The sequence below is a fragment of the Balaenoptera physalus genome (assembly GCF_965194825.1).
Source record: "Balaenoptera physalus genome assembly, chromosome: 1".
NCBI lineage: Eukaryota > Metazoa > Chordata > Mammalia > Artiodactyla > Balaenopteridae > Balaenoptera > Balaenoptera physalus.
Genome location: NC_138882.1, coordinates 33611359 through 33637417, shown reverse-complemented (window position 1 = coordinate 33637417; position 26059 = coordinate 33611359). Strand labels below are relative to the sequence as shown.

The 26059-nt window shown below is 52.3% G+C and overlaps 1 protein-coding gene across 6 annotated transcripts in view; it reads right to left on the bottom strand.

Annotated features, from left to right (window-relative positions):
• Nucleotides 1-9307, bottom strand: part of SLC45A3 (solute carrier family 45 member 3) — a 39305-nt gene extending 29998 nt beyond the window's left edge. Inside the window, exons 1-3 of one of the 6 annotated variants that reach the window (XM_082422890.1) lie at nt 8876-8976; nt 7265-7341; nt 5960-6021 (exon numbers count right to left, since the gene is read on the bottom strand). The gene's annotated coding sequence lies outside the window, so the exon portion shown is untranslated. Of the gene's footprint in view, nt 1-5959; nt 6022-7264; nt 7342-8875; nt 8984-9087; nt 9150-9181; nt 9247-9282 lie in introns of those variants that run through there. The other 5 variants (XM_082422889.1, XR_014252882.1, XM_082422893.1 and 2 more) reach the window with 5 other exon arrangements.
• Between the last annotated feature and the right edge of the window lie 16752 nt (nt 9308-26059).

Genomic DNA, 26059 nt, shown 5'->3' with positions numbered 1-26059 from the left:
GCAAACAGAAGATCAACCAGAAGAGCCAGCCCCCGAGCGCTCACCTGGTGGGGAGGGGGCGGGAGGAGGAGGGAAGTGGACGTACATGAAAGGGGGAGTCTGGCCTAACCTTGTGAATAGCAGCCTTCTAAGGAGGACAAGTCCCTCTCAAGGTCCAAATATCTCCCCCCTTTTCTGGGCCCCCTGATAACGGGACAGCAAGAAAGCTGGAGGAAACCCGAGACTCCTGGGAACCTTTAGGGAGCTCTGCTCCAGGCCATCTTCCCTCACCCTTGGGGGAGCAGAGCTCAAGCCCTGGGAGACTGAGAGCCGTGGGCACGTTCGGTGAACCTGCATTTTACCTACCCAGCTCCAGATACAGGGAGACTTCGAGTGCACCCCCAGAGCAGGCTGTAGGCTCCACTGCAACTCTCCAGCACCCACCCTAGCATGAGAAGGAGCCTGGGAAATGCTTACCTGCAGAATAAATGGCTGAAAGCAGCCTGGGAGCGGGAGGTGGAAGAGATAGGAAAGACCTAAGTGCCTACCCCCAGCCCCCCACGCACCAAGGAAATTCCAGCCCGACCCCCCGAGGGGGCAGCTCTCCTAAGGGTTCAGAGGTGGTGAGTGGATGGGACAGAGCCTCCCAGGCTGGAATGCCCCATCCCTGCCCACCCCGCCACCTCAGGTTAGGCCCCAGCAGGGAGCACAGGGAAATGAAACTGAGCAACAGGAACAAACTTGGCCTGAACTTTCTCCAAAATTCAAGAGTGGAGGAGGCAGGACGAAAGGCACCTCCTGGTAGCTCCTCTGGGAAGGGAGAGTCAGAGGGATATATAAAGAGGCCTTTGAGGGCTTTCAAAGGGGCTCCTGCCACCCCTCGCGGCTGAGGTGGAGCTGGGGGAGCAGATTCCCTCCGCTGAAGGACAGAGGTCAGAGGGAGCCGGGCTGGGGGCAGCCCCGCAGCGGGCCAGTGTCAGGCAGCAATTCTATGGCCTCTTTATGCGGGCCAGTGTCCCCACAGCCGGCCAGGCACATCAAACGGCCGCACCCTGACCCCGCGAGCCGGCGACCCTGCGTCCTCCCTCCACGCTCACAAAGACTGTGCTCTTTCTCACGCGGCCACTGGGAAGCCCCTCCCCGCAGAGAAGGAAACTGGGGATGGGGTAGGCCAGCCACGAGGAATAATGACTCAGCTGCAGAAAGGGGTGGGATCACTCCAGGCCAATCTCCCTAACTCACACCCCAGCCCAGGCCATCTGGCCCAGGCCAGGACTGCAGGTGGGGAGAAGCCCACAGGTAGAGGACGTGAGACTGCATGGGAGGGGGGACCCCTGTTCCTCCACACCGGGCTGGACGCCAGAATCTCATTCCAAGTTGCGCTCTCCCAGATCCTCTAGGTTGGGGGCACAGAAGTCCTAGGGGACCAGTGCCCTTGGCAGGTCCACAGGAGTCTTGGGACACCCCAGAAAGAGCCTGCGCTGGCCAGACAGCAGACGGGAAATGAACATCCTTGTGAGGCAATGAGCTCTCCACCGTGACAGACCCCCTCGTCAGGGGTGCTGCGCTGTGGGAACTTCTGCCCGGGCAGCTAGGGAGAGGGGGACACAGGACTAGTCTAAGCACGGCTTCCATGCCTTCCAACACATATTTAGTCTTTGATTCTCTGAGCTCAAACGCGTACTTCCAAAGAAGCAAGGGTCTGCTCCCCCCAACCCTACCCTACCGAAGGCAACAGTGATTTGCACAAAGAGCCAAGACCCACAACCTCCCAGCGCTCCCACAGACACCTGAGAACCCCACTCAGAGTGCAACCTTCCCACCTCGAGGGAACCGTAAGACAGAAGAACAGGGGCTGGAGCATCTGCAGAGAGAAGACCCCACCCCCATCCAGACTTGCTCCCTAGCTCCTGCCTCCCCAGGGCCCAGAGGCCAGGGATTTAGAGTCCGCCCTGCTGCGCTGCCTTTTCTTCACTCGGACTGGAAGCCTTCTGCTTAGCAGCTTGTCAGAGAGAGTGAGGGGCCTGCAGGCCGGGACACAAAGGGGGATTAGGGAGAAACCTCTCGGCCTGCAGAGTAATCCATCAAACTCCCTCCCGGCTGCCAGCACCGGCCCCTTCCCGCTCAATTCCCCTTCCAGCTGCTGCGGGCCCCCACCCGCTCCAGCTCCTGAGCCCTGCCACATTGGGCAGCAAAGAGAATCCCAGTCCCTGGGGGCACAGAGGGGGCACACTGCAGACACTGGGAAAAGGGCAACGGCTCCCTCCCCCCGCTCACCCCCAATGTATGAAAACCCAACAGGTGGCAGTGGCTTGGAGGAAAGTTGCTTTTGTTGCCGTCTGAGAGCCCCAGCCCAGCTTCTGAAAGGAAACAAATGCCGGAGGAGGTTGGGGGAAGGGGAGGGGAAAGGACAGCGGGCTGTCCCTGGAGCCTGCTCTGATCTCCCCTCCCCTCTCCAATCCAGCGACAGGAATTCTGGGGCTGGCCTGACCCTCACCTTGGCTAGTCTAGGCCAAGCACCCCTCCCAGAATCACGTGGCAACCCCATGCGGATGGTCAAAACAGACACACATCTGACTCCAGGCACCTGTGCCTCCTAATCAGACTTCCTTTCTGTGAACAGCTGCGACCCAAGGTCACTCGGGGTCACCTTGACCAAGTGCCTTCCAAACCAAGACAATCAGTATTCTTCAACCTGGAGCTCTCTTCCACCGCAGGTGTCACAGGCCTCTGAGCCCAGACATCCCCGAACCCAGTGCATTCTATAGGGTGACCGAGGTCTGGCATGGGTTTGCATGCCATCTCCATATGTCACTGTAACTATATGTGACCTTGTTACCTGACCTCCCTAAGCCTCAGTTTCCTCATCTGCAATTACTAACAGCAGCTAACACTGAGGTTTACTACATGCTAGGCACTCTTCCAAGCGTTTTAATCTTCCAAGTGCCTGATGAGGCGGGTACAATGAGTATACCCATTTGACAGGCGAGGAAACTTAGATTAATACCACCAACTTCATAGTCGTGTAGTGTGTTTGGAGGAAGTATGTGGAAGTTCCTGGCAGCCACTTCTTCAGTTGTCTGGGCTTCCTCAGCGGAGAAACTTGGGAGGGGGTTTCTCATTCCCAACAGGAGCAGCAGAGGTCGGAGGGGGACCAACACTGCTTCTCTTCTCAGCTTCCATCCCCCTCACCCACGTGCCTCCCACCCGGGCACTAGCGCCTCTTTCAGCCCCCAAAGGCAAGAGGAATGCCAAGAATGTAAATGTCTCCCCAGGTGCTGGCCCCGGCAGGTGAGCAGAGGTCACTCAGCAGACCTGCCTGGTGCTGGAGGCTGCAAAGGGAAAGGGAGGGTGGGATAAACAACCCCAGTTAGGAGACAGGGTGGTTCCCAGCCACAGGGAAAATAATCACAGCGGCTGACACCTGCCAACCGTCCAGGAGGTGTCTGCATGTACCTGCCAAACCTTCTCTAATTCATACCATTTGTACAATCCTACAAATTATTTAATATTCCTATTTCACAAGGATGAAAATGGAGTCTCAGAAATTCATTAACACACCCAAAGTTGCACAGGTAAAAAGGGCTGAATGGAAAATTCAAACCATTCAAAAATTCTACAAAGTGCACTGAACTAGGAGCCTGGACAGTGTAGTCCGGTTTCAGCAACTCTTATAACTGTGTAGCCTAGAATAAGCCACTCTACCTCTCTGGGACTCAGTTCCCGCACCCGTAAAATGAGAGCTAGTCTAGATGCTGTCTAAGGTTCTTTACAACTGTGCAGCTTTGTGATCTCACACCCGCGCCCCCAGCCCCAGGCAGCGTGCTCACCAGGGACAGGTGCCCACTGAGTGCTCACTGACAAAGCCACATGGCACTGGTGGGGAGGGGGGGCGTATAGCCTTCCACCAATGAGAGCCAAGGAGAACCAGGTGGAGAAGGGCTCCCCAGCTGCACTTACCCCATCCTTTACCTGCCTACACATTGCTCCAGTACAACAGAGTGCCAAGGGTCAGCGGTCACCTGAAACTGATCCGAGTAACCAAGACATCTAGGGGCAGAATTGCCCTCTTCCCTACTCCCTCCCAGAGCTGGACTCTGTTCCTGGCAGAAATCAGTAACTAAATTCTTCCTCTACTTGGGCCACAATAAACACTCTCCTACAAAGTGGGGGTAGTGGTACCAAGAAATCCCTTGGCCCAGGGTGGGGGCAGAGGAACGCAGGAGGAGAATGGGGAGCTTGGCACGTTTAGGCCACTGGGAAGTTCCCTCCCCTTGCTCCCTACAGCCCCTGCAAAGTGAAACCTGAACAGCCTCCCTCCTAGTGAACTTGAACTTTGCCAGTCAGCCAGACCAGGCAGCTCTCCCCAGCCATGCACATCCTTGTCCCCTCCCTGCTGCCTGGGCTCCCTTAGACGGTGATGGATACAGGAAGGAGGCCAGGCTCTCTCAGAGCTGCTATCCTAAGGTCTGTGACCAGCCCCATTTATCATCAGAGGGCTCTGGGCCGGACTCAGTCCTGGGGATGTGTTCTCCAAAACAGTCCACTCAGTGGTGAGCAGGGCGTGAGGGGGGTCCAAAAAAGATGTGATTTTTTGTTGTTGTTAAAGAGCCCTACTTTGCCCACCCTTGAAGAGAGTGCACCTCAGTGCATTACAACCTCACCTTCCCCAGAGAAATGTCCAAGAGACTAAAGCCTACCCACCCACCACTACTGAGCTCCGGGCGTGTGCAAGCCCGCTGTGAAGGGGCTGGGGATTCAGAAACAACTGACTTCAGCCCCTTCAGAAGAAGGGCCAAGGTGTAGCCAGAGCACAGTGAGGTGGTGCAGGGGCTGAGACCCAAGTCCTTACAGTGGGACATATTCAGTGCCTCCAGAGCTTCCTAGAGGAGGCTGAGCCGTGAGAGACGAGTAGGTAGGAACTATGCAAAGGGTAGATGTCTGCAAAACACAGCTGCTGGAGCCTGGGATTTCTATATGCACCCACCTCTCCTTTTAGCCACTCCCCAGTCAGGGGTGGTGGAAAGAATACCAGACCCCAAATCATGAGACATGGGCCCAAGACGGGGCTATTCATCAGCACTGGGCCTATTTTTGCTTTCAAAGTAGTCATCAGTTCCAGTTACCTCCCCTGGGCCTCCTCTCCCTTTCACCTGAACCCTGTCCAGCTCAAGTCCTCCACCTCCTCCAGGGCTGCCTGGACCTCGAGCTGTCAAGGACCCCTTTCTCCCAAACCTTGACTAGTCTTCAACCTCCTTCTTGCTGGCTCATCCCAGCTTCCCAGAGACAGTGATCTCCAGAATTAACAAAGAAGGGGAAAGGAACAAACACGTACCGAGCACCTGGTCTATGCAGGCTCCTTGCTAAATATGGCGATCTCATTTAATCCTCACCATAACTTTGCAAGGTGAATATTATCATCTACATTTTACAGACACAGAAACCAAGGCCAACAGGTGAGGTAGGCCTGTCTCCAACATCGGAAGCAAGAAGCCCCACAAGTCGTTCAGGGTCAGTGACAAAACTGTGGACTTCTTCCCATGGAGGAGGAAACACAGACCACGTAGCAGAAAAAGGGATTAAACAGGAAGTTCTGGCCAGACATCAGGACCATCCCGTGATGGCTCCGTCACCAGCCCCTGCCCCCAAGCAGGGACACTTAATACACTGGACAAAGCTCCACACTCCAGCTCTATTGCTGGGAGTCAAGTGGCATCAGCGTTCAAGACACTGGGCCTGGTACCAACTGGTCCAGCCTCCACCCTTGCTATCCAACAAACAGGGCCACTGACTGTTCACAGAAAGCCAGGCTGGGTTTTTCTTCTTGACACCAGAAAGCAGTGCAAAGTATCCCAAGGGTTGGGGGGTGGGGGGAGGACAGAGCAGAACACTCCCTCCCTCTCACACAATTTCTCCAAAAATCAGAACAAATAACCTTTTCTGCATAGAAGGCACTTAACCTTTCAGGATATATATTCACCTCCATCACTTCATGGCACTTTCTTCCATCTTGAGGGAACAGGCAGGGCAGGGGTTTCTGGACTGATTAAAAAACAAACCACACACAGTATTGACAGGGGAGAGACCAGGACATGAAGTCCTGGTGTGTTCTTTGCACCAGACCACAAGTTCAACTGCAAATGTGTCATTCACAGTTTACGTATAGTTGTATATAGTATAATTCCCTTGCTAAGAAACTTTGGTTCCTGAGTGTAAACCACAATGATTGCCTCCATTGTTACCAAATAACAGCAGCTGACATTTATCAAGCTCTTTTTACTTGCAGCTGCTGGGCTCAGAGGTTTTATCAGCTCGTTTAATCCTCACAATACTGTGAGGTAGGTACTGTTATCCTCATTTTACAGAGGAGGAAGTTGAAGCACAGAGAGGTGAAGTAACTTGTGCAAGAGGAAATGGGATTCAAACTCAGGCATGTGAGTGCTAGAGCCCAGTTTCAACCAGTCATACCTACTCCCCGAAGTCCAGGAGGCCTTGGTCCCAAAGAAACAAAGGTCTACAGGAGAACCCAAGAACAGATGCCCAGGCTGGGTGCTGCTGTCCACTGGGTCGCAGGTGTAGATATAGTAGATATAGTTAATACCAGCTAACATTTACTGAGCACTTGTTACCTATCAGGCACACAGTCCAGTGCTCTATATGTATGGTTTAATAAAGCTATAGGTTTTTTTTTTACATTTTAGATATATATAATTATATATTTACATATATATTTGTTCTATTTATTATTTAATAAATAACAAAGCTACAGAGTAGATATTATCATTATTACTATCATCCCCATTCTGCAGCCAGGGATACTGAGACTTAAAAGAGGTTAAGTAACTTGCCCTTCGTCCCACAGCCAGTTTGGAGCAGCCAGGATATAAACACCTGACAGTCTGCGTTGTTATCCATAATGCTGTGTTATCAGGCTCCAATGGTCCAAATGATAGAGCTTAATTTCACTTTTGGAGTCCTGAGACGATCCCTGCCTCTCTGCCTTTAATCTCCAGAGCCCTACCCAGGCTGAGAGAGGGGAATCCATGCCATCTTTCCACCACCCAGTGGCCTGGAGGTACCTCAGTGGGCCACCAAGGGTCACTGTCCAGCTCCTCCTCCTCCTCCTCCTCCTTCGGGACACCTCAGAGCCAGGAAGACCAGGCGAGTTCACCATACACTCCATGAGTACAAAGGAAAACTCCCCCCACCCCGCCCCCATCACATCTCCACTAAGGTGGGGCCTGAATGTCCACAGCTGTACATTCACCCACAACTGTATTTGTACCTTCAGATTCATCCTGCTGACTCGAGCTCCATTTTTCTGAGCACTTTTAGAACAACTGAGTCCCGGCTCCAGACAAGCTTGTGGGGAGGAGATAAGGGAGGAATGAGAGGATGAGACCCATCCAACAAAAAGGACTGTGACCTCAAATAACTTTGCAATCACACCCTAGAAGTTGCTCTATAGGGAAGCCTGAGGAAATCATCAGCCTACACTTCCTGGCCCTGCCCTCCCCACCCCCATATGCCAGCCTGTTCCCCAGGCCTTGGGCAGGTGAGTCCAACACCAAGGCTGTCCCGCTCTGAAGTGCTAAGTGCATCATGAAAGGCAGCCAGAAGCCCCCGGGGCCTCACCCCAACCCCTGAGCAACGCTTTCAGGAGCCCAGCAAGGGTCACTCTAGGCCCTGGTCCACAGGCTGTGCCCGGCTGCAGACTCCAGGGCAGCAAGACAGCAGCTGGGCTATTCTTAGTCCCTGCTCCACTGGGATCAGGTCCGTGTAACAGCTGAAGGGCAAGTCCTCAGCAGGTACCCACCATGCCAAACCCCTCCCTACCCTCAACTCTGGCCCCTTGGGAAAAAAGAAAGGGGAAGGTGTGGCCCTGGGGAGGGGGGGAAAGCTGAGCACATCAAGAGTGTCTGTCAGGAAGAGGAAACTGATTCAGAGGTCAAGGGCAAGATCAACTGACAGGGCTGCAGCGCCTGGGGAGAACAGGAGACTATAGGAAGGACTGACCCTCACTCAGGAGCAACCCTGAGGGTCCATGGGGCCTTCTCCAGCAGGTCTGCCATGCCTAAGCCCAGAGCCCTGAGAAGCTGTAGTGGATGCCCAGATATCACCTCATCACACCTGTTTGCTGATCTCAGCATTCTCACCATCCCTACCTGAGCCCGGGAGGCAAGGATAAAGACGCCCTCTCTTTCTCCTCCTCCCATGAGGGATAACCGAGGCTCAGGACGGGGCACACACTCCAGCCCAACTCTCTGCCTAGAGCCAAGCCCCAAGACTAACGTCCGAAAGGGCTCAGCCACCCTTCCCTCCTTAATAACCCCTCACTCCTCCCCAAGCAAGTTGGCCCGCGCCCGAGCACCCCGCGTCGTCCCGACCGCCGACCCCTTGCCCGGCTCCCAGGTCCCGTACTGTGCGCGCCACGGTGACTCATCCTGCCCCTTTCCGGTGAAGCCGAGACAAGGGAAGAAAATAAATGCAACTTTCCAAAGAAAACTCTGACGCGGGAGGCGGCAACAGGAGCGAGCGGCCGGTGTGCCCGCCGTCTGCCCGGCCCGGGGCTCCGGGGAGGCGCCTCTCCCCGCCCACCCCGCCGCCCGGCCCGGGACGCGGGGGACCCGGCGCCTCCAGCCCGGCCCGCCTCCGCGGAGACCCGAGCACCCCGCAGCCGACCCGGTGCAGGAAGAGGGGGAGCGCCCGGGCGCCCGCAACCCCGTCAGCTCCCCTGGGACTCAGGGGGCTGGGCGCGCGGGTCCGAGACAGCCACGGCGCGGCCCCCTCCTGCGGGGCGCAAAACACGCGACACCACGGAGCTCGGCCGCGCAGCGCCCCTCCCCTTCCCGCGCCGGGACCCCCTCCCCGCGGAGAAAGGCGGGCGCGCCCCTACCTGGCCGAGGCGCGCGGCTGTCACCCGGGGCCCGCGCGTGCGAGCTCGTCCCCCCCACCTCCCCCCACGCGCGCCAGCGGGCGGCTTTTAAATCTCCAGGTTACTCCGCGGGGGGAAAGAGCATGCGCGCTGGGGCGGCCAGGAGGGGGCGGGGCGAGGCGGGACGGAGGTGGGGGGTGCTGGGAGGGGGTACGAAGGGGTGGGGCTGGTACCCAAGGGAAGAAAGCGGGAGGTCTCGAAGCTGTCTTTGTAGCCGCGACCGCGACGGGCAGCCTCCGCGTGGCTCTCAGACTGCCCTATCATTACCTAGGGCAGTGCGCCGCCCCCTCGCCACCAAAACACTTAGGTGAAAGCTGCCCGGCTCCGCGGGGCGCCTCCCCTCCCCTGAGCCAGTCTGCGACCATTACCCCCACGCGCTATTCCGGCCATCCCCTTGTCCCCGGTCCGAGCAGCACCCCACCCATCCAGGACCAGCCTTGAAAGGAGATGTCACGTTCTCCCGGAGTTACTCTCCCTACTGTTTGCTGTTCTCTGAGGCATAAAGAGCTTCCTGATAGCTAACTCAGTCCTTCCTGAAGTTAAAAGCCAAATTTCAATTTTTTTTTCTCCTTAAGGGTGTGTATGGGGAAAGGGGGTGATACACTGACAGTAAAATGTTCCCTTTGTCAGCTGTTGAGCAAGGTCCCAAAAGATACCTGTTTCCAGAATGCCTTTGACAAAGGTGAACAATGCAGGTGGGGGATAACTGGGGCCCCAGGCTGGCCTTGGGGTTGGAGGCCCAGTTGTGTCTTTCTTCCTTCATGGAGCTTTATTAGAGTGGAGAGAACTCCAATTTGTGTGCATTGTTGACTTGAATGCTACAAAAATCGGAGGAAGATGGCTTTGAAGGGGAGGACCTAGTTGACTGTAGCCATGGACTGGGCACTGGGGCACTGAGCTCCAGTGCTGGCCCTGCCACCAACCGGCTGTGATGTTGGGCAAGTCCCTTCCATATTCTGAACCTTGGTAAGAAGGAGTTGGCCAGAGGGTCTCTAAGGGCACCTCCAACTGGAGGCAGAGAAGAATGGGAAATGTAGAAAGGAGTGGGGAACAGTGGAGCCCTGTTGGCTGTGGGGAAGAGAGCGTGGGTGCAGGAGAGAGCAGAGGGAGAAAAACCAAGAATCTACCTTCTGGGTCACTAAATAAGTTTAACTTGTAAACGGTCTCAGCATTGCGTCTCTGGGCGCACTCACCCCCCACCTCCCAGCAGGTGACCCTCCAGTGCCCCAGTGGCTTTCCAAAGCCTTTGGCACACCCATTTGTGGCCAGCAGAGAGACTTGGGTGGAGTCCTGGGTCCCTGAGCTGGTGTCTCCTTTGCCCCCAAAAAGGGGGCAGGAGTCAGAGGGAATTCCAGGTCAGCTGGAAAATTACTGAGCCAGGAGAGAGTGGATGGTGGTATTTTCCAGGCTTGGGGAAGGAGCACTGGGGGAGCAGGAGGGAGTTGTCCCACCTCAGAGGAATAGGAACCCTCCCTCCCACACGAGGAAGGGGGAGGAGGGCTCAGGAGAGTGAGCAGACAGCCTGCTGTGAGATACTGGACCCCACCCAGCGGGTCTGGCCACCTGAATAAGTGCCAGGGCTAAGCCACCTTTCCCTCCTTAATAACCCCTCACTCCTCCCCAGGCAAGTTGGCCTGCGCCAGAGCACCCTGCGTCTTCCCGGCCGCCGACCCCTTTCCTGGCTCACCCCTCCCCAATGCAGGTGACCCTTCTTTACCAAGCCAGTTGAATGTACTCTCCAGGCCCCACCCAGCACAGGGTGCTGTAGGGGCTTCTGCTGGGAAGATGCTCCCTCCCCTTTTTCTGCTGGTGTAGCCTCATGTAATAATAGTTAACTTTTACTGATTGTGCCAGGCACTGTTCTAAATGCATTTCATGTATTAACTCCTTCAATCCTTGTGACAACTCAAGAGATGGGTATCATTTTCAGATAAAGAAACTGAAGCAATCCCTCAGTCCAGTTACTACTACTACCACTACTGCTACTACTAATACAGACACACACACACACACACACACACACGCACACACACAGAGTCTCTGGGCCCCAGAAACAAGGCAGAGGCAGCAATCCCTCATCTATCCTGACCAGTAACTTCCAAGCCTTAATGAAAGTCCTAACACCCAAACTACTCCCTACAATGCTGGGTCATTCTGGATTAGTAACAGCTTCTCTGGGTTTCAGTTCCCCACTAAGTCAGCTGTAGGAAGACCACCATGTCCCTTTCCCTTCATCCCCACTCCCTCCCCCACCACACACGCACATGCACACACCCTACTCCCTAGCCACTTCCCATTTATAGGAAATGGGGGATGACGTGAGGAGCAAGGCCATCCTTGGGGAACTGCTAATAGTCTGGCTGGATATTGGAGAAACCAAAGATGCTGGCAAAAATGCATTAGCAGCTTCTGCTCCACCCCCCACCCGTAGCCCCTTCCCATTATCCTTGGGCTCAGAGCGAGCATCGTCCTCTTTCTACCGAGATAAGATACCCATCTGGGGCTGGGTAGCCTGGAAAATGCCTGAGAAGCCATGAAGAACCTGGAGTTCCCTTGATGTTTCCTCCTCCTCTTGCTATCTCTACCACCCAAAGGTGGTGGTCCCCTTTGATAGGGTTCTTTACTTCTTCCCCTGCCTGTCTCAGGATGAAGGGTCAACAGTCTCTTTAGGCATAAAGGCCATCAATAGGCCCAAATCCTCACCATGGACTTAGAAGGGGGAAGGATGGGTCCTCTGGACACAGGAATTCCATTTCTGGGATTTCTCTTATGGCAAAATAACCAGAGATATGTATATCAGAAGTATGTACAAGATGTTCATCTCATCATTCTTTTTTTTACAAATAAATTTATTTATTTATTTATTTTTGGTTGCACTGGGTCTTCATTGCTGCATGCGGGCTTTCTCTAGTTGCGGCGAGTGGGGGCCACCCCTCCGTTGTGGTGTGTGAGCTTCTCATTGCGGTGGCTTCTCTTGTTGCAGAGCACGGGCTCTAGGTGTGCAGGCTTCAGTTGTGGCACATGGGCTCAGTAGTTGTGGCTTGCAGGCTCTAGAGCACAGGCTCAGTAGTTGTGGCACACGGGCTTAGTTGCTCCACGGCACGTGGGATCTTCCTGGACCAGGGCTCGAACTCGTGTCCCTTGCAGGCGGATTCTTAACCACTGTGCCACCAGGGAAGCCCTCATCATTCTTTATAATAGTGAAAAATTAGAAACAATTTAAATGTGGAATAATAAGCCATTGGCTAAGCAAATTACGGCAAATCCATGTAATGGAACATTATGCTGCCATTAAAAATGGTAATGACCGTAGAGAATGGACTTGAGGACACGGGGAGGGGGAAGGGTAAGCTGGGATGAAGTGAGAGAGTGGCATGGACTTATATATACTACCAAATGTAAAATAGATAGCTAGTGGGAAGCAGCCACATAGCACAGGGAGATCAGCTTGGTGCTTTGTAACCACCTAGAGAGTTGGGATAGGGAGGACGGGAGGGAGATGCAAAAGGGAGGAGATTTGGGGATATATGTATATGTATAGCTGATTCACTTTGTTATAAAGCAGAAACTGACACACCATTGTAAAGCAATTATACTCCAATAAAGATGTTTAAAAAAAATGGTAATGACATAGAAGAATTTTAACTGAATGGGGAAATGCTTATGATATATTACCAACAAAAATAGCTGGGTACAAAATAGTGCGCATAGTGGGATATACATTTTTTAAAAAATTAGTTATATACTAATGCAATGTGATATCCTGGATTGGATCTTGGGACAGAAAAGGGACATAAGTGGAAAAACTGGTGGAATCCAAATAAAATCTGCAGTTTAGTGAATGTTACTCCACCAGTATTAATTCTCAGTTTTGATTATTGTACTATGATGTTAACATCAGGGAAAACTTGTTGAAGGGTATATGGGAACTCTATTGTCTTTGCAACTTTTCTGTAAATCTAAAATTATTACAAACTAAAAAGTTTTAAAATTAGGTGTATATCTATAGAAAAGAAATGATTTTAAAAAGACATAACCAAAAGTTGAATACTGGTTTTCAATGAACAGGATGGATGATTTTGAGGGCAGGGGGCACTAGGGAAATTTTTCTGTATCTCCAAATCTATGTGGATCATAAATTGCTTTCGTAAATAGAAAAAAAAGAATCGATAAATATTATTTTTTAAAGGAAAAAATAAATAAAATGAAGGAGGAAGAAAGAAGAATGAAAAATCACCCCTGGGCCGCTCCCCATTGTGGACTCTCGCACCTCATTTCTGTTCAGAGGGTTAGGGGTTGGGGAGATCAGGGACCGGAGAAGGAAAACCACCCCCAGGGCCTCCTTAACTGAGAGGTTTAGAACGGATTGGGTGAAGAAAAAAGATGAAGCAGTTTGAGAAGGGTGGAGGGGGTCTACCCCCGCACTTGGACCATATTTCCACCGTCACCAGCACTCCGTGAGCACAGAGAGGAGGATATTGAAACCACTGAAAGAACTGGACAGCTGCATCTTCCCTCTCAAACCTCAAGCTTGGGAATGACCATGGCCTCTAGGTCCTGAGGTCGCCCGTGCTCCCCCCTGACTATCATTGCTAGAAGGCGGAGCCTTAAAATTGCTGACAATGAGGTCCCCCACCTCACAGCTGGGGACAGTCCAATCTGAGTGGTACCCCATGCAGGGAAGTTTTTAAAACAACAACAAACACCTTCAAGGGTACTTTCTTCAGGAAACTTCCCTCTGACCGTGAAAAAACAGAAATTCTTTTACGAAGAGAACTTTCCTCTGGATTTAAACCTCCTTCTGAGTCCTCCCCGAGCCCCACCCAGGCCCATAGGGAACTGGGGGAGAGACCAAAACTGCCTCCAAATCAGAGAAATCCAGCTGAGTGGGGAGCAGAGGGAGGGAAATGCTGAGCCCGTTCTTCCATGGAAAGGTGCTGGCTTTTCCGTAGGCAACGGCAAAGTCAATGTCAAAAGGGAATGGCTTCAGAGGGCCAGCCTAGACCAGCGGAGAGAGTCACGGGGAGTCAGATCATAGGTGAGTTCACAAAGGGGCAGGACCCAAGCCGCTTTCAACAGATTAAGCGTGGCGGGGACATTTGCAGGGCTCTCAGGCACCAGGTAAGGCGTGAGCCTGGATGAACACAATAGTCCTTCCCAGCTCTAAGAACCAATGAAACCCGTCCCACTTTCCTCTCAACTGAGTCCTTTAGCCTCTTAGATTTTCTCGGGGCATCAGCAGAAAGCTCCCAGTCAGGGAGCCTAGAACTGGAGCCGCAACGGCTTAGTTTTAGAAACCTAAGTAACACGAAGGATTGGAACTGGGGGTGGAACGCTTCATGGGACTTGCTCAGGGCAGTGAGGCAGAGGCAAAAAGGTAGTGCTGTCTCCTTCCCCTTAAGGGTTCAGGAGTGAAGCAGACAACTCCCCTATAAGTCTCTAGTGGGAAAGACAGTTAACTGGGCTGGGTTCTAAAATGCCTGTAGCAAGGAGGTGATTATGTCACTGTGAATACCCGGGATTCTACTCTGGAGCTCAGAGCGCCTGAGGGGCTAACTACCAGGCTGGGTTTGGTTGGAGAATGGGGAGGGACAGCCAGATGTGACAGAGCTCTGCCTGCTCCACGCCCCCACGGAGATCTTGCACCAGCTAGTCCCTGAGAAGCTCTATGCACCAGTGGAAAAAATGTGGGCTCTGGAATCAGACAGATCCAATGCTATTTACTACGCATCCAGGCATTCGTTTCTCATTCAACAAACATTTGTTAAATAACAATTACGAATCAGGCTCAGTGCTAAGGTATAGTAACTTTATGCCTGCAAGCAAGTCATTTAATCTCAGAGTCTTAATTTTTATGCAGGAAGCTTGTTGGGAAGAATGCAAGACTACTGCTTAAATACTGTATTTAGAGGAGAATCTCAACCCATGTTTGTACCTTCTGTCTTATGTACAGAGTCCTAAATGTGATTTAGGAGATGGGAAGAACATATGAGGTACCTCGTAGAGGTTACAGTCTTCTCTGGGAACTAGAAAGTGGTGCGACACATCAGCAAGTGCAAAAATGTCAAGGCCATAAACCAGTTCCAGAGGTCAAACATGATCGGAGTTCATTTATCCCATGTATCCCTGGGATAAATCCAGGGAAGCGGGGAAGTCCCGCGCTGGGTTTTTAAGGCCAGCAGGCTGGTGAAGGTGAGGGATAATTACTTGTTTCTGTGCTACACTTAAGGATTTACAAACACTTTCACTGATATCAGCAGGTTTGATTCTTACAAGTACCTCTAAGGTAGGCAGGTGCCACCTCCTTTTATGGATGGGGAAACTGAGGTCAAGTCACTTGCCCAAGGTGGCAGAGCTGAAGCAAGGGAGGGCCTAAAGCCCCTCATCTGGGTGGATCCAAGTCCTGGTTCCCTGCCCAGCAGCAGAGGGCAGAGCTCAGCGCTTACTCACTCAGCTGTGTTCCAGCAGCAGCAGGTGGACAGAGTCCAGATCAGGAGGCCAAGGAGCTCAAAGGGGATTTAGTTGCCAGCTGTGACTCCACAGTCTCCAGAGTGGGGAAGATAGAGGGGTCATGTGAGGGGCAGGAGGGCACAAGGGAAGAGGCCGCAAGGTCTTGTTCCCATTCTCCCTGTAGGGCTGACTTTTCCACTGCAAGGCAGGAATAAAAGGAGGAGACTGCTATCCCCACTGGTAGGTGCTCTCACAGTCTTTACTCAACCAGAGACAAGGAGGGCCAAACAAGAGGGAAAACACTAGAACTGCAGCAAGAGGGTTGGGAGTCAGACTGGAGGAGGGACTTCCCAGGGCATCTGAGGTAAGGTGTGAAATCTCTAACCTCCTTTCCTTAAGTGACCCCACCCCCCCCAAGCTCTCCAAGTTCAGTGCAGTGCACAGCCCACGGATCAGGGTGAGGTGACCTGCAGCTGGCCCCATCTCCGGGGGCTGCTGTTGGGGATCCTGCTGCCTAGGCAGCGTTTCCCATTCTGGCAGGGATGGCCTGAATGTGCCAGGAGTTGTGGGCAATAGCCTGAGGCTGGAGTGGCTTTTGGCAGGATTTACTGCTGTACCCGGACGTGTGTGTGTGTCTGGGGGGGAGAGGGGATCTGATACTAATGTAAGTGTCTATAAAGCCATTCTCACGGTCCTGATGCAATGCTCAAGATAATAAGCAAGTGCGTAATTAATAACTAGATTGTGAACTAACCTCTTGCCTCAGGCTATGGTGCCAGTTTTGCACAATCTATCCCCAGGCCTGTGGGGAAGAGAGGCACAGGCCTGGTTCAGGTGTCTGGGCAGGGCTACCAGCCCCCAGACTCTGGAGCTCCAGAGGAAAGAAGGAATTGGTGGGAGGGGCCCATATGCTGGGCTCCCAGGCCAGGAAATGGAGGGGTAACAAGCCACAACATCTATATCCTGGATTTTGTTTGGTTTTTCTTTTCTTTAATTAATTTCAAAGTCCCTCCCAGGGCTGCAAGGTACAGTTGTATTGATACATGCTATTCACTTCACAAGCACAACTAGGCAAGGCTCATGGCTGCATCTACCTTTCCCTTATTTGCATGAAAGCACTTTATGGGCTGGCAGTAGCCCTGGCACCTATGGTGGACCAGGACCAGGACCAGGTACTTGGTGGGGTACACAGATCACGGACTCTGGAGTTAGGCTTGGGCTTGCTGGCCTCACTAGGGGTAAACTTGGGGCAAATGACTTTGCTGAGCCTAGGTCGCCCCCTATAAATGGGGATGTTGGTACCCATCCCACAGAGTTGTGTGAGAATCAGAGAGTGCTGAGTTTCATGCCCGTCACAGAGCAGTAAATAAACACTACCCTGGTCCATCCCCCCACCACAGTCCCCTGCCTCCAACCCCAGGCTCAGGGCCGTGGCCTGTCCCCGTCGCCCTGCCAGTCTTCCCTATCTTCCCCATCCCTCATTCCATGACAGTAGGAGTCCTGTTTTCAAAGCACTTGCACAGACACCTTCCATGTGCTCCTCACTACTCTGAGCAGCGGACAGGAAGGCGTCAATTCTGCACTTCATAGGACGAGGACACAGCCCTGGAGAGGTGGCTTACCAAGGGTGATGTGGCTACAGAGTGGCAGAACTGCACCACAACCCAAGGCCCACACCCTCGGTGCTGAGCTCCCCAGTGGTCACACAGGGTAGGGGGTGAGGGCTCTAGAATTTTACCAACACCTTCCCAGAATAAAGGAGGGGAAGGCCGGTGTCTCCTGAAATCCACACATTGACAACCTGTTCTCCACCCTCCCGGCCCTGAGCGGATGAGCAGCAGAGAGCGAAGGGCTAGGAGAAGCCGTTGCACTAGCCTTGGCGGGAAGCAGATCACCATCTCTGTCTAACTGCCGGGGCTGCCCCAGGAAGGCTGGGCCCAACCAGAGAGATGCCGAGATCAGACCACAAGCAGGGGCCTGACTGTGATGTGAGGCTGTGATAGCATCTCCAGGGCCTCCCAGCTCTGGGACAGCCCTCCTCCCTCACTAATCAAGGCCTCCAGCCCCCCTAACTCTGCTCAGGGCATGTTATGTTTAGGTTATTTCCAAGTCACTCAACCGCTTGGGCCCTGTCTCACCGTTAGTGTAACGGCAGACTCACCCTGTCCGTTGGGTGGTGCGGTCACAAAGACCACAGCTTGTTCCCGTGAACATTCCTTCCTGGGCTTCATGGTTTTCAAAGTGGTTTCATGTGCAGTGTGTCATTTGGTTCTCATGATGACCTTGGGAGACAGGTAAAGGACTGAAACGTAAACTTGGAGAAATAGAAAGTGACTTGCTAGGGCCACACAGCCATACGAGCTGGAGCCAGGCCTGACCCCTGGCCCTCTGGCCATGACTGCTTCTAAGGAAGGTGAGCCACGGGCGCACAGGCTGCTGGGTGCTGGGACCGGAGCGCAGGGAGACAGACAGCGCTCTGCCTCTGCTCCCCGAGAAGTCTTTGGTAAAATGGACCTTTTCTTCCTTGGAAGGAGCAGGGCAGTGGTGGGGTCTGGCCCCGCCCTCCCAACCCCCCAGAGATGGTGGAGGAAGGACCAGGAGAAGGACGGGGGCATCGAGTGTCACCCTCTGCACGGAGCCCCCGCCTTGACCTTAGGACGGCAGCCCAACCTCTCCTGCTCTTGGTGTCCTGTTCACCACAGCACCCCAGCTTTTGCGAGGCCTGAGCCTTTGCATTTCCATTTTGACTCTTGCCACTCCTCTCCACAGCCCGCCCCCAAGGCCGCCTTGATCTTGAGGCTCCATCAACCCTGAGTCTCTGCCAAGAAGGGGGAGACTCCCAAGGTGATTATAAGCTCCCTGGAGAGAGAGGCCTGTCATTAAGAGCAGACTTTCCACATCCTCGAAGCAGCTAGCTCTGCTGTTTTTTTCTGAGAAGAATCTATCAGAGCTCTTGCAGGCTGCTCTACGGGGACCGGCAGTGCGGACGTGGAACACCTTCTGGGAGGAAAGAGGGTGCCTAGGGCTCCTCCCTTGGGTAGGTTACCTTTGTCTTTGAGAGCTGATGTCCCAGAGGTTAAGCCATTTAACCTCCCCCCGCCAGATTCTAGAAGAAAAGCAAAGGGAGGTCCGAGGAGCTGCAGCAGGGCAAGGGGCTCCGTGGGGCACCCCCGTGGGGGGCCTTCTTCAGAGGCTTACAGATGTGCAGCTGCCCCCAGTGTCTCTCTGGACTCGGGGAGGATGGTGCTGCCTCCGTGACCAGGGCTGAGACAGGGCTTTCCACAGCGAGCAACAGAGAGCCCTGAAAGAGGAGCGGTCCCCAGGGGCCACGCTGTCCCTCTCCTTGTCTCCAGGCAGCCTCTCAGACCTGCCCTTTCACTTTTTAAAATCAGCTAGGGGTCCGCGTACATTTTCTTTAAAGGGTCAAATAGTAAATATTTTAGGGACCATCAGGTGGCCTCTGTCACAGCTCCACTCTGCCCTCGTAGCACAAAAACAGCCACAGACAACACATAAACAAGTGGGCATGGCTGTGTTCCGATCAGCTTTATTTATGGACCCTAAAATTTGAATCTTTCATACAATTTTCATGTGTCAGGAAATAGTCTTCTTTTGATTTTTTTTTAACCACTTAAGAATGCAAAAACCGTTCATCATTCATGAGCCATACAAAAACTGGCAGTGCCCTGGACTTGGCCTGCGGGTGGTAGTTTTCTGTTTAGTCCCCCATTAGAGTTGTCCTGTGTGCCAGCCTCCTTAAATAAAAATGATAAAGCTGATTAAAGAAGTGAAGAGGTTAGTGTGAAAGAGCACCTAGGCTCTATTTTACTATCTTTGGATAATCATGTGGATTTATTTTTAAACCAGGACTTATTCCATATCTATTTTGTGCTTTCACATAATTCTCTCATCCTCACCACAATCTTATGAAGCCAAGTGGTAGCATTTCTATTTTACAGATGAGGAAAATTAAATGCAAAGAGGTAAAGCAACTTGTCTTGGGCTGCACAGGTAATACATGGCAAAGCTGAGCTGCAAACTTATACTTGGTTTCCTAGTCTCTGCAGCCAGCATTCTGCCCACACTAGGGGCCTCTCTCAGCTCAACTACAACCTCAGAGGATCCATCTGTCATCCAACAAAATATTGGTTAAGCCCCTTCTAGATGCTGGAGACACACTATAGGTCCTTACATCTTGCAGTATACATTCCAGAGGGAAACCACACAGACTCGTGGCTAAATAACTTCAGATGGCTACGAAGGAAGTAAAACAAGATGATGAGTTAGAGGGCCTGTGGGGAGGAGATGGGGAGGGAGGTCAAGGAAGAGAGGACCTTCTGAGGAGGTGACATAATGAGCTAGATCTGGAAAATTAAGGAGGAGCCCACCCCAGCAAGATCTGAGAGGAAAGGACTAGGAAAATGGAAGAGCAAATGCAAAGGCCCTGAGGCAGGACCAGCCTATGACGCAGGTGAGCGCAGGAATGGAAAGAGAGCCAGGGGAAGAGAAGGAGGCAGAGATGGGGTTGGGTAAGTGAGCAGAAACCAGACTGTGTGGGTTTCGTTCTTGGGCAACAAGAGGACACTAGAAGGAACCAAGCAGGGGAGTGAGGTGATCTCATCTATGTTTTTAAAGAACACTTTGGGACGTCTGAGTTTGGCAGGGAGAAGTATCAATAACTCATGGTGCGAAAAGAGTGATGATGGTGCGAAGACATTTGGAACAGGCCCGGACTTTTGCTGTGACCACGGGAGTGGCCTGGAGGGCCCTGAACGGGGTGGGAAGGGCTCCTTGGGACCGGCCACACTCAAGGGGAGCTCTGCCTCCATCTCCCCTCTCCTGTCTCCCCCACCACCCCCACATTTGAGGAGACCCAAAGGGTCAGGGGAGAGAGAACTGGCAGAGTGAGAAGACCAAGGCAATTGGAAGGGCCGTGGTCTGTTACCTCCTGCCCCCCAACTACCGGTTTCAAAGGCCGGGGGCTCTTCCCGGCGCACCTCTGGACCCAGCCTGGTCCTGGGCGGCGCCAAAGGCAGGATGGGAACAGGGAACGGGATGTCAAGAGCCTGTGATCTCCTTCTCTTCCTTGTTCAAAAGAAACAGGAGTAGGAAAAAGGAAAGGAGGGTTCTGTTTCTCCCTTTCTGGTGGCCTAGGGCTGGGGATAGTCCCATGATGGGATCAAAAGGTTAAGCATCTTTGTCAGCTCAAAGGCCGGGCTGGGAGGAGGGCTGTGCAGGGGCCAGGCAGTTTCTGGAAGGCGTTGGAGGCACCAAGGACTTTGGCTGCTTGGGGTTTGGAATTTGAAGGGAGGGGTAGGTTAGTGGACAGTTTGCAAGGGTTTGGCGGGGAAGGCATTCTATCCAGTAGCCATTCCAAAGAGGGATGCCCACTGTTCATCTCAGGCCTTTAATAAAGCAAGGATAAGCTCATCTTGAAAGTGGAAACAACCAGCATGCTGTATCCAGCCAAGTGGTAGTGAAACTGGCGATCCCTTGGGCCAAGTACCATTTGCCGGGTCCTGCTCTACTTGGAGTCAACGCTGATGCTGAAGAGAGGCGCCTCATCTAAGCCAGTCCACTGCTGGGTCCAACGTCTCTACCTTTGCTCAGATCCTCCCTGTTACTCTTATGCCCCCCAACAGGCGTCCTTTAAGCCAGACTCCTGAGGTCTCTCCGATTAGCCCCGCTCCAATATCTATTTCCCCTTACCTCTCTTTAGGGAGTGGAGGCAGGAAGGAAAAGAACATTTATTCAGGGGCTGCTGTGAGTCAAGAACTTTATATACCCTGTTTTTCTTTACTCCTATTACTCTTATGAGAAAGATATTTATCTTCATCTTACGGATTGGGAAGTGGAGTCTCAGACATTTTAAGTACCTTGCCCAGAACTCCACAGCTAAAAAATGGTGAAGGCAGGATGTGAATCAGGTCTGCTTCCCAAGCCCCTCTTCTCTTCACTCTTAGAGCTGCCTCAGCATCCCCATGACTTCCTTGTGTATCTTTCACACTGTCATAGGCTGCTTGTCAATTGTCCTCATCCTCACCACAACCTTATGAAGCCTTTTGTTTCTATATAGAATCTTGCCCTCCTTGTCCCAACTGCTTAATGCCAATGATGACCATGTGTCTTTTGGTCAATTCTTTCTTCAGACGGTGCCTTGATTTTTGGTTCGTTGTTGAGGGTAACTCCTGTCATGCACCGTAATCCTCCCGTCCCCCCTCACTCTCTCCTGGATGAAGTGCTATAGCAGATTGTCCTCAGTCTCCAAGGAGCATTGACTGAGGATCCACTGTGTGCCCACTCGATGCTGTCACTGGATAGAAAAACCACATGATGTTCACCTAAAACCTGGTCACAAAAGTCCATAGCAGCCTTATTTGTAACAGCCCCAAACTGGAAACAACCCAAATGTCCTTCCAAAGGTGAATGGTTAAATAAACTCTAGTAACAACATACCATGGATTACTACTCACCAATAAAAAGGGATGAATTATTGAGGCACACAACAACTTGGATGGATCTTCAGGGAATTGTGCTGAGAGAAAAGCAAATACCGAAAAGACACATGCTATGTGATTCCTTTTATATAACATTTTTTGAAATAACACTTTAGAAATGGAGCACAGAATAGTGGCTGCCAGGAATGGCGGGGGAAGGATGGTTATAAAAGGGTGACACAAAGGATCCTTGTTCCCTGTTATGTTGTAACTTCAGAATCTGGATTGTGACAGCTCCAACATACACAGGCGATAAAATTGTATAAAACTAAACACACACACACACACACACACACACACACACACACATGCAAGCACAGGCACAAGTAAAATGGAAAATCTAGATAAGTTTGGTGGATTGTATCAGGGTCAATATCCTGGTTGTGATATTATACTATAGGTTTGCAAAATGTTACCTTTGGCAAAAACTGGGCAAAGTGTACAAGGAATCTTATTGTTGTAACTGCATGTGAATTTGCAATGATCTCAATAAAAATTTCAAATATGGGAGAGAGAGAGAGATCTCCTGCCTTCAAGGGGCTTACAATCTCTACCGTGTCCTCTGTGTCTTTTCTCTGCCTCTTTATCCCACTCTGCATTGAATGTAGTTGAGGCATAATGAATGAGTGGGCTGATCTTCTTCACGGAGGAGATTGCTGAATGGCCTTTGAAAGGCCACAAATTCAGGTTAATCTTCACTCCTCTTCCTGATTTCTCCATTCCCAATTTCCTCACACAACATCGCCGACCAGGGATCAAACCCGCGGCCCCTGCAATGGAAGTGTGGAGTCTTAACCACTGGACCACCAGGGAAGTCCAACTTTGACATTTTTAAAAAGGAGAATTGGGACTTCCCTGGTGGTGCAGTGGTTAAGAATCTGCCTGCCAAGGCAGGGGACACGGGTTCGAGCCCTGGCCCGGGAAGATCCCACATGCTGCGGAGCAACTAAGCTCGTGCAACTGAGCCTGCGCTCTAGAGCCCGTGAGCCACAACTTCTGAGCCCGTGTGCCACAACTACTGAAGCCCACATGCCTAGAGCCCATGCTCTGCAACAAGAGAAGCCACCGCAATGAGAAGCCCGTGTACCGCAGTGAAGACCCAACGCAGCCAAAAATAAATAAATGAAATAATAAAATAATAAAAGTAAAAGGAGAATTGGAGGGAGAGGCTCTTAGAACCTTGGGGTAGCCCTGAGATTAAAGGGTCAGAGAAAGGCGACAGAGAAGAGGTGGAGAGATGGTCTCTCGTGTGGCTCGGCACGGCCCGGCTCCCTCCCAGCTGAGCAGCTTCCTCCATCTCACTGCGGGTCTTGCAGAGACTGTGGCTCTTGGGATCTTTCCTCTCTGTGTCTCTCTGCGCCCGTCCGTCTGTCTGTCTGTCTCTCCAGTGGTGGAAAGAGGAAAGGTGCCCGTAACCCTCACATCCTGGAATCTGCCTCATGAGTAACCTTTCCAGGGAAGCAGCAGCCCAGCTGTTTCCTGCTCCCATAACTGCGCCTCTGCATCCCTCTCACAGAGAGTCCCACGAGGGGCTATTTTCTAAAACCACCTCCCAGGGACTGTGCTGATGGCGGGAGGGCCTGGGGGAGAGGAAGATCTTGCAGCCCTGTCCTGGGACCTCAGCCAACCTCCCCCGCCCCCCGCCCCGGGTTATCCTCCCTCCCCACCCTCCCGCGCACCCCCTCCCCCAGCCAAGCTTGCAGCAGCCTCCCCAGCAGCTGTACACAGCCGGGGTGGGGACAGCCACACTCCCTCTCACTCCCAGGCAGCAGCTGAGGGGCTGTGAATAAACAACTCAACTTCCTCAGGGTCCTTTCTACACACAGCCTGTATCCACCACCTAATCACATCCTTTGCTTGGGTTTCCTCAAAGCATCCATGTCACATCACAGCCAGGCCCAGTGGCAGTTGCAGGGGCTTCTGCCTGGAGAGGGAGACAGTCCGTGCCTCCGGGCTGGGCTGGGCGCTCCTGGAGAGGCCAGGGAAGGCAGAGAGGACTGCAAGCAGCTGCTTCCTTTCTTGTCCTTCCCATGATACCCACGAAGAGGGGGCACCAGAGACCTGGGTTTCCCAGCTCGGTGGAGAAACTATTTCCTTTCATAAAGAGGCATGTAATTAGCCCCGGGGAAATGGGAGGACCCCGCAGTCAACGCGTCCTTTGGCTACATTGACAAGAGAGGAGGGGCTCCAGAGGGATGAGAAGCCCCCACTTCCAGCCTCCCAGCCTCCAGAACACAGAAACACTTGAGGCTCTGCCTGTTTCTCTCTTATACATACACACACTCAAAAAAAGAAATACTAGGTGTCCTAGAATATATGGAATACCTTTGAAATCTAGTTGAATTAGGAGCACGCCGTGATGGGTTCAGGAGGCAGGCAGACGTGGGGCCTGCCAGCCAGAAACAACTTCCTAGAGGAAGGTGCTCCCTTGGGGTCTTTACCTCCCCACTCCCTGTTTCGTGTCGCTTTCCTCTCACCACCAGCTCTTCCCCCAAGCCTGAGACCCCACAGGCCTGCGCTAGGCTGGCAGTTGTAGCCTGTCCACCGAGGTGTGCCTGAAACTCCAGGCCTCCCCACCCCAGCCCTCCCTCCTCTATAGGAACTGCAGCATCGGAGGGGGAGGGCTGAGTGGGAACTCACACCCTTCCCAACCATCCCCCCTCCTCCCCAGTCCACATTGTTATTGCCCTCTTTCCTAGTCGGAGCCTCGATATTAGATGTTTCTCCATGTTTGCACCATGCACCACCCCCACTGCCTAACCAAGGAGATCTGACCAGCCAAGAGAATGTTGTTCCGAGGCAGGCCTGGTCTGTGCCCTTCCTGGACGTTAGGGCATTCCAACAGAGACCCCTGTCTGGCTCCATCCACAAGTACCAAAATGTACGTAAGAAGCCTGCTGTTTGCCAGCTATTTCACAGGACAAGTATAAATAAACAGACAGTGCCTGAAGCAAGGCACTTGGGGGGCACAGAGGATAGGCAGCCAGGAGCCTTGAGACAAGTTGGCTGGGTCGTTCCCAGCCCTTCCTCCCATCCCCTTATTCACCTGGACTGCACCATCATCCCACCTTCAAGAGAAAACACAAAGAAATGTAACGCCCCTCTGCAGCACGAATGAAGGGCTCTCCTGTTCGGCAACTGAGGCTGCTTCTTGTTCGTCCTAGTGATGCATTATTAGCTTCTCAGCCCACACCCCTCCACAGCCCCGCCCCCCCCACCGGGGGAAATACCACCATGAGGCCTCTTGCTGGGCAGTTTCACTTATGGTCCTCATAACAACCCTGAGAAGTAGATGTTACTGACATAGTTAACAGTCTGAGAAAACTGAGACTCTGGGAAAGTTAAGTGTCTGGTTGGTGGAGAAAGAGAACTCAAACCCGGATCCCTGACTTTCTGTCTAAAGTTTTTATTTTTCTTCATTATATCACTCTTTTTCATCTATTTTTGGTCAATTCACTGCTCCCTGTTATTTGGGCTAGAGGCTGGGTATTCTGGGGAATAGCCTAATGCAATTGATCAACGTTGGCCTTAGTCAATAAAAAAGTAGCAGAAAAAAAAAAGTAGCAGAATGTTGTGTTTGTCAGGAGATGTGATCTGGAGCACATTGTTTAACCATCTCTAGACCTCAGTTTCTTCCTCTGTAAATTGAGGATAGTGATACTACCTGGACCTCATGGGACTGTTGTGAGGATTCAACGATAGCAGGGATGATAAACATTCAAGATGATTCCTTACACATGAGCACTTAAAAACAAGAGCTACTGGGACTTCCCCGGCGGTCCAGTGATTGATTGGTTAGGACTCCGCGCTTCGACTGCAGGGAGTGTGGGTTCGATACATGGTCCTGGAACTAAGATCCCGTATGCAGCGCAGCAGCTCGGCCACAGAAAAAAAAAAAAGAAAAAGACTTAAGGCTGGAAGAAGAAGTACAGCCCAAATGAGTTTTCCAGGGTGAGATGTAGATTCTTAAAGGATGTAACTATGTATGGTCTTCTCTTTGCTCTTTTCTTGAACATGAATATCTGTGATTTGTCAAAGACATTTTCTTTTTTTTTTTAATTAATTAATTTATTTTGGGCTGCATTGGGTCTTCGTTGATGCGCATGGGCTTTCTCTAGTTGCGGAGAGTAGGGGTTACTCTTCGTGGCGGTGCGCGGCCTTCTCATTGCGGTGGCTTCTCTTGTTGCGGAGCATGGGC